Below are 7,575 nucleotides of genomic sequence, written 5' to 3'. Positions count from 1 at the left end.
TCCCTGGTGCCAGTCCTTTGGAAGGCCTCTGCTTAGTTGATGTTACAAACCAGTAACACAAATGGAATCCCAGCTCCTCAATCTAAGACCCCTAAAAGGCAGGGCCACTCACTTTTCTGCTCCTGACATGATAGAAAGCAGAGGCATGCATCTGGGGTTGAGTTCTCTGCAGCTAACTTCTTAGTTTTGGGGCTGATCATGACCTCTGCTGAGGGCTGTTGTCAGGCGCCATGCCATCACACATGCAAAGCGGCCTGGTGGGGTCTAGTACATATGAGGGTCTTGATAGGAAGAATCCCGTCATTTCCTAGATTTGGACCAGAAAGATGGGAAAGGCCTTAGTATCTAGTTTAGAGTTTCTCAAAACACAAAAGCCAGGATGACTTTTGGTTGGTTGTGAATGAGCACGTTTTTGTTTTTGTATTTAGAGGTGCTTTACGATAGGTTCACAGAAAAATTATGAAGAAGGTACAGAGATTTCCCATATGCCCCCCACACCCACACACATGAACAGCCTACCCCCACCCCAAGAGCAACATCCCCCCAGGATGGTGCATTTATTACAATGTAAAAGGAACCTATATTGACACATCCAAATTACCCAAAGGTCATTTTATACATTAGGGTTCACTCCTGGTATTGTACATTCTGTGGGTTTGGACAAAGGCATAATTACTTGTATTTACCATTAATAGTATCATACAGAGTATTTCATTGATTTATTTATTTTTGATGCAAATAATTGTATATATGTATGCGGTACAATGTGATCTTTTGGTACATAGATACAACATAGAATGATTCCATCAAGCTAAACCATCCCCTCACCTACTTACCAGTTTTCTATAGTATGAACATTTAAAATCTAGTCTTGTAGCAATTTTGAAATATACATTGTTATTAATTATGCTTACCATACTGTACAATAGATCAGGAAAACTTATCCCCCTATCTAATGGAAACTTTGTTCCCTTTGATAGACATGAACATGTTTTGGGTATTCATATATATGCATGTGTTTTTATGTATATATTTTACTGTTAGATTTCATGCATATCATTACTTAAGAGTGATTACTTTAAACAGCGCCACACCTTGCAGCTGCCCAAGGGGCTTTTAAAAAAAATTCTCTCTGCCAGGCGCAGTGGCTTACACCTGTAATCCCAACACTTTGGGAGGCTGATGCAGGTAGGTCACGTGAGGTCAGGAGTTCGAGACCATTCTGGCCAACTTGGTGAAACCCCATCTCAACTAAAAAAAGAAAAAAAAAAATACAAAAATTTGTCAGACATGGTGGCGGGTGTCTGTAATCCCAGTTCCTTGGGAGGCTGAGGGCAGGAGAATCGCTTGAACCTGGGAGGTGGAGGTTGCAATGAGATGAGATTGTGCCATTGCACTCCAGCCTAGGCGACAAGAGCAAAACTCCTCTCATCCAAAGAGGAGCCTGGCTGTGGGATTGTATACACTGTACATTTATACACTAATAAACAGCCAGAGTAAAGACCCCTGGCTTAGGGCATAACCAAGTAAAAGGATAGCTAAGACTACCTAAAGCATCCCGTCATCAAGGTGGCAAGCCGAGGCTGGAGTCTGAGAGACACTGACAAGCCAATGGTTTTGTTGGAGACTGTGCATCAGGGTTGAGGCGGATTGGTGCTTGGTGAAGTTCAGATGCCCTGCCCCATCTCAGATCCATTAAATCAGAATTCCAAGAGTTGAGCCTAGAAAATCTATGTCCTCCTCTGCCCAGCAGAGGAGACTGGGCAGATGTCAGCCAGCTGAGGATGTCATCCGTCAATCGGACTTGGATGACTGGAAGGGATTGGGCTGAAGCTTCACCCCAGGGCAGTGAGAAGCACAGAGGCTGCAGTGCTGGGAGCACTGGGTGTGCTGTGGGAGAAGCTCTGTGATTAGTGCTTCGGACTTTGAAGGCTGGAAGGGATTAAGCTGAAGCTTCACCCCAGGGTGGTGAGGGGCACAGAGACTGCAGTGCTGGGTGTGCTGTGGGGGAAGCTCTGTGATTAATGCTTGGGAGGCAACGCTTCTCTGAGCTCATCCAGCAGGTTTCCTAGGACGGGAAGGAGGCAGAGGCAGCCCTTGACCTAATGCCAGGGTGCCTTTGGCAGAAGTGTTCCCTGGGCTGCCTCTTGCAGGAAGTTTCAGTTAAGACAGATTGCAGAATGGTGAGTAACTGCCCCCCTTCCTAGAAGGCACCATGACTTATGGATATGAAAAGTCTCTACAGTTTACAAGTCTCTGCTGGGTGCTGGGTATGATATCTATGCATTATCATTGGTCCCTATGCAGGGATAATGTCCTTCCCGTGATGCAGGTAGGGGAGCCGAGCTCAGAGAGGTTAACCCAGTCGCCTGAGCTCACACAGCTGGCTGGGGGCAGACTGAGGGTTGGAACCTGGGCTATTGTGGGTGCCAAGACCTTGTTCTTCCTTCTTAAACCAAATGAGGAGCCAGGAGGAGAGTCTGAGTCTTAGGACATCCAACTCCACTTTTCAACCACTGAAATTCTGCTGCTGCATTTGCATTTATCGGCTTTTCTCATGATAAGGGAGTCACGTTACTCACAGTCACTTCTTTACCCAAGTTGTCAAATCCACGTCAGGACCAACCCACCGCGAAACTGCTTGGTCCCGTGAGGCCCCCGATCAACCAGATGAGGGAGCGGAGGGCAGAGAGTCCTGGTGTGGCAGCTTGAAGGGGCTGCTTGGGCAGCTGGGTTCCTGGTCAAAGCAGCAGAAACCCTCTTGGAGGGGCCCAGGCAGAAAGGGAATTTAATGGGAGGCTTGTGAGCAAATCAACAGGGAGGCTGCAGATCCAGCCTCTGGAAGTGTGCAGAAAACAGCCTGGAAGAGAGGTGGATTCATGGACACAACAGATGGAAGAAGTAAAGCCTGGTGTTCCATAGATCAGCAGGGTAACTATAGTTATTAATCAACCGTACATTTCAAAATACCTACAAGAGGCGAATTTGAATGCTTCTAGTGTAAAGATAAAGATTTAAGGTGATGGCTGTCCTAATTACCCTGATTTTGATTATACGAATGTATCAACTTGTCACATGTACCTCCCAAATGTGTACATCTAATATGTATCAATAAAAAAAATGCCTGGGTAGGCAGTTCTACCCCCACTACCAAAGGACACTCAGCCCCAATGCCCCAGACTCAGTAGGCTGCCAACACTGCAACAGAAGCTGCCACCACTGCGATAGAAACTCCATGGCACCACCGCACCACCAAGAGGAGAAGTCAACTTCACTGAAGATGCCAGGAGGTTGTAGGAAATTGACTGTTGGCTCTGGCAAGATGTGCTCTTGTTGATGAGCTCTTTCAGAGCAATTTTAATGGTGCAGTGCTGAGGGGAGAATGGAAGCTGACAAAGTGAGTTCTCTTTGGAGAATGAAAGCTGACAAAGTGAGTTCTCTCGTTTTGCTGTCACAGGGAGCAGGGAAATGGGGTGGTTAACAGGAGGCGACGGGATCAAAGACACTTTTTTTCTAAAATGAGGTAAATTTACATAGCATAAAATTAACCATTTTAAAGTAAACAATTCAGCAGCATTTACTACATTCACAACCACCATTTCCATCCAGTTCCGAAACATTTCCATCACTCCCAAGGGCAACTCCTGCTTATCTGTGAGGCTGCTGCAGCCACTGCCCCTTCCCCAAGTCCTGGACAACCACTGATCTGCCTTCTGTCTCCATGGATTTGCCAATTCTGGACATTTCATATAAATGAAATCAAAAAAGATGTGGCTTTTTGCATCTGAGTTTTTTTTTTTTTTTTTTTTAGACGGAGTTTCACTCTGTTGACGAGGCTGGAGTGCAGTGGCGAGATCTAAGCCCACTGCAACCTCTGCCTACTGGGTTCAAGCAATTCTCCTGCCTTAGCCTCCCAAGTACCTGGGATTACAAGTGCCTGCTAATTGTAATTGGCTGATTTTTGTCTTTTTAGTAGAGACAGGCCACCATGGCCAGGCTGGTCTCGAACTCCCAACCACCCACCTCGGCTTCCCAAAGTGCTGGGATTACAGGCGCGAGCCATCGTGCCCAGCCTGTGTCTGGGTTCTTTCACCTGGCAGAATGTTTTCAAGGTGCATTCATGTTGTAGCCTGTATCAGCGCTTCACTTCTGTTTATTGCTGAGTAATTTTCCTCTATATGGATAGACCACATTTTGCTTATTCATTCATTCATTGGTGGACACATGGGCTGTTTCCACCTCTCGGCTGTTGTGAATATCATTGCTGTGGACATTTGTGCACAAGGTTTTCTTTGAGCAGCTGCTTTCAGTTCTCTTGGGCATTGACACAGTGGTGGAATTGCTGGGTCATGTGGTGATTTTATGTTTAGAGGAATGAAGAAACTATTTTCCACAGTGGCTAAACCATTTCACATTTCCTCTAGCAAAGAGAATCCTATACAAGGGTTCCAATTTCTCCACATCCTTGCCAACAACTCTTAGTTTTTTTTTGTTTGTTTGTTTTTGTTTTTTTTAACCTGGTTGACACTGGGACTTTTTCGTACATAGCCTGGGGAGATTCAATACAGAGAAAGAAATTGATCATGCAGAAGGAGGAATGGGATCATTGCTAGGGGGAATGTTTTGGAAGGTGAGGGGGACATAAGACCCTCAAAATGGGGGATGCTCCAGAATGGGGCGTCTGCTTGGACAGAGAATGGGGAATGGGGTGTCTGCTTGGACGCTGGACTGCCCAAAGGAAAAAGAGGAAGATCTCTGACACTAAGGCCCTGGGGCTTACTCTGGTGAGCTCGCCCCCTCCTAGTGAGGGGCTCTCCCACAGAGCAGCATAAATCAGGGATGGGGAGGAGAAGGGCAAGAGCGGAAGACTCTCTTTAAATCTCAACTCTCACCCACAGACGTGGTGCTTTTGGGCAAGTGGTATAATCTCTTGAACCTCAGTATCCTTGGCCTTTGAATAGAGATAACAAAGCCTCAGCGGGCTGCTCTAGGATTCAATGAGGCTGTGCACAACATGTGTCTGGCATTTAGTGGGTGCTTCCTAAAGGTAGGTCCCTTCCGTCAACGCGTCCTTTAGGCTAGCTTGTGAATTGCCAGATAGAAATGATAGCTTTGCCCTTCTTTGTGGCCTTCTTAATATCTAGGACAATGTTGGGCACATAGTGCTCCATAAACATTTGAAAATAAATCAATAAACAAAAATGAAAATAATGATAAATAAAGAGATTTCCCAGCAATCGCAGCAGCAGCAAATATTACTGAGCACTTGCTCTGTGGCAGGCAATCAAACGACAGCACCTCCTTTGATCTGAACAACATAACCTCGAGGTGAATACCCCTTGTCCCCACTTTGCAGGGGAGTGACTTGCCTGCTGTGGCATAGCTGGGGAGGGGTGGGCTGGGATTTGGGTCCAGATGTCTCACATCAATTCCAGTTAGTCATTATAGTATACTATCGTCAACCTAAATAACAGAGGCTCTGTAAAAAATATATGTTTATTTGGGGTTATAGCCTTGCCATAAGAATCCACATGCCATAGTACACTATGTGCATATTCTGGAAGGTAAAGGAAGACAAAGGTTTCTTAAAGGGAATAAAATAAGAGGATTACACAATTGTTTTAAAACTAACTTACTGCACCTAAAAAAGGTGTCAAGAAAGAGGCTGGTTGACCATGTGAAGAAAGGGTGTGGGCACTAGCTGGACACTTAGGGAAGAATTGAACTTCCTGGGAAAGCAATCCCTTCACCCACAGGCAGCCTCTACCTCCCTGTGTTTTCATCTCCTTGAGCACAGTTGAGATCACCCTGGGCACAGAAATGTCATCTTTCCAGGCTCTGGTGGTGTCAGATGTTGAAGGCTGGTTGATAGAGACATTTCACACAGATGTCTCCCAGGGATTGGGTGATCTTTCTGCTTCAGGCCACCACTTTGTCAACATCAGTGCACCAGGGAAACAGAATTAGCCATGACAAGTTTTCCCGACTGCTCTGAATCAGTGCCAAGGAATTGGAGTGAGCTTTTCCAGGTTCCTGAGAGAGTGCTGTCACCCAGGGCCTGAGCTTGTGCCTGAGCTGGCACAACCTCCCTTTCCTATGGTGCCCATCTTTCTGTGCTCCTCCCAGTGAACCACCTGCCCTTCACTTCCCATGCCCTCACCTCTTTCACTGCACAGGTCCGAAGGAGGTTTTTCAGTCCGTGGCTGGATTTGGATCTTTCCCTGGGCTGCCCAGCAACACTCCCAGATCCTTCACCTGTTTCTGTCCCATCTCCCTGATACTCAGCCCTCCCTTTCTCTCAGGCTGCTGCAGAGTGTGAAGAGCTCGTATGTGTGCAGCCCTTTGAGCTAGGGAAAGAGGGCAACGAGGCACTGATAAAATTTAACAATGACAGTGACCATGAGCATAGCATTTTGCGAGTGATGGTGCCCAGCTCTTTCCCTATAGCTGACTTTCCTGCCACATGGACCGAGCAGCAAGAACCAGCCTCTTGCCTTGCTCCTTTGGATGTAGGACTCCATCTACCTACTTCTTGGTTCCTGCTTTACCACTCTTCCATGTCACTTGCTTGATCCTCCCCTCAGACCAGGCAGGTGGGCCCTGAGCTGGGCACATCCTCATGTTAAAAAAGAACAGATCTGACCCCCAGGGAGGTGAAGCTGAGGTGAATCCATTAGTCAGCAGTGGTTTTGCTGACACTCTTCTGCCTTCAGACTCCCAGTCCAGAATATGCTGACACACATGTGAGTATATTTGTAATAAGCTGAACTAGCCATCAATAGTGAACCATTAATCACGTATCAATATGGGCATTAGAAAATCTTTACAGTAACAGCTGGATGGAGTTTAATCATTAATGCTGTTTTCCTTGACAATGTCCCAGATTTACATCTGATTACATTGAGAGCCCATCTATATATGAAACGTATTCCATTTGCTCTTTAGACTAGAACAGGCAAGGGAAACCCCAGGAGACAGGTAAGTCTCACTCACAGACCTGGGTCTGCTTCAAAGAGGATTTCAAGAATTACCGAGATTATTACAGAACAGCAGGAATGAGAGATTTGAAAACTGAGGGATTTGAAATAAACTTTACAGGATTCTGGTGAAGATTAAGGGGGAATACATGCATAAGATGCTTAGTGTGGCATCTGACAAGTGCTAATCCAGAAAATGCAGTTGATTATGAGTGATTATGGCTACGGTAATTATTCCAGTGTCTGATAATCTGGTAATGACTGTCTTTCTCCTTTCTCACTCCACTTCTGTTATTCCTTCCTTTCTCCCTTTACCTCTCCCTGTCTTTCTTCTCTCCCTTCTTCCTCCTCCTCCCTCTCCTCCCCTCCTCTTTCTTCCTCTTTCTTTTCTTCCTTCTCTTTTTTCTTCTCTTCCTTCCCTTCTTTCCTTCTTTCTTTTCTCCCTCCGTTCCTTCTCCTCTTTCTCCTCTCTTGCACCTTACTCCCTCTCTCTCTCTCCCCACCTTAAAGCTGCTCCATTTTTTATATTCATTTTCAATTTCCTGTTTTGGGATCCACTTTAGTTTCATGCCAAAATCAGCAGACAACCCTGAAAATT

Source organism: Trachypithecus francoisi, unplaced genomic scaffold (assembly GCF_009764315.1).
Source record: "Trachypithecus francoisi isolate TF-2019V2 unplaced genomic scaffold, Tfra_2.0 Lachesis_group1, whole genome shotgun sequence".
Classification (NCBI taxonomy): Eukaryota; Metazoa; Chordata; class Mammalia; order Primates; family Cercopithecidae; genus Trachypithecus; species Trachypithecus francoisi.
Note: the sequence above shows the minus strand (reverse complement) of the source record.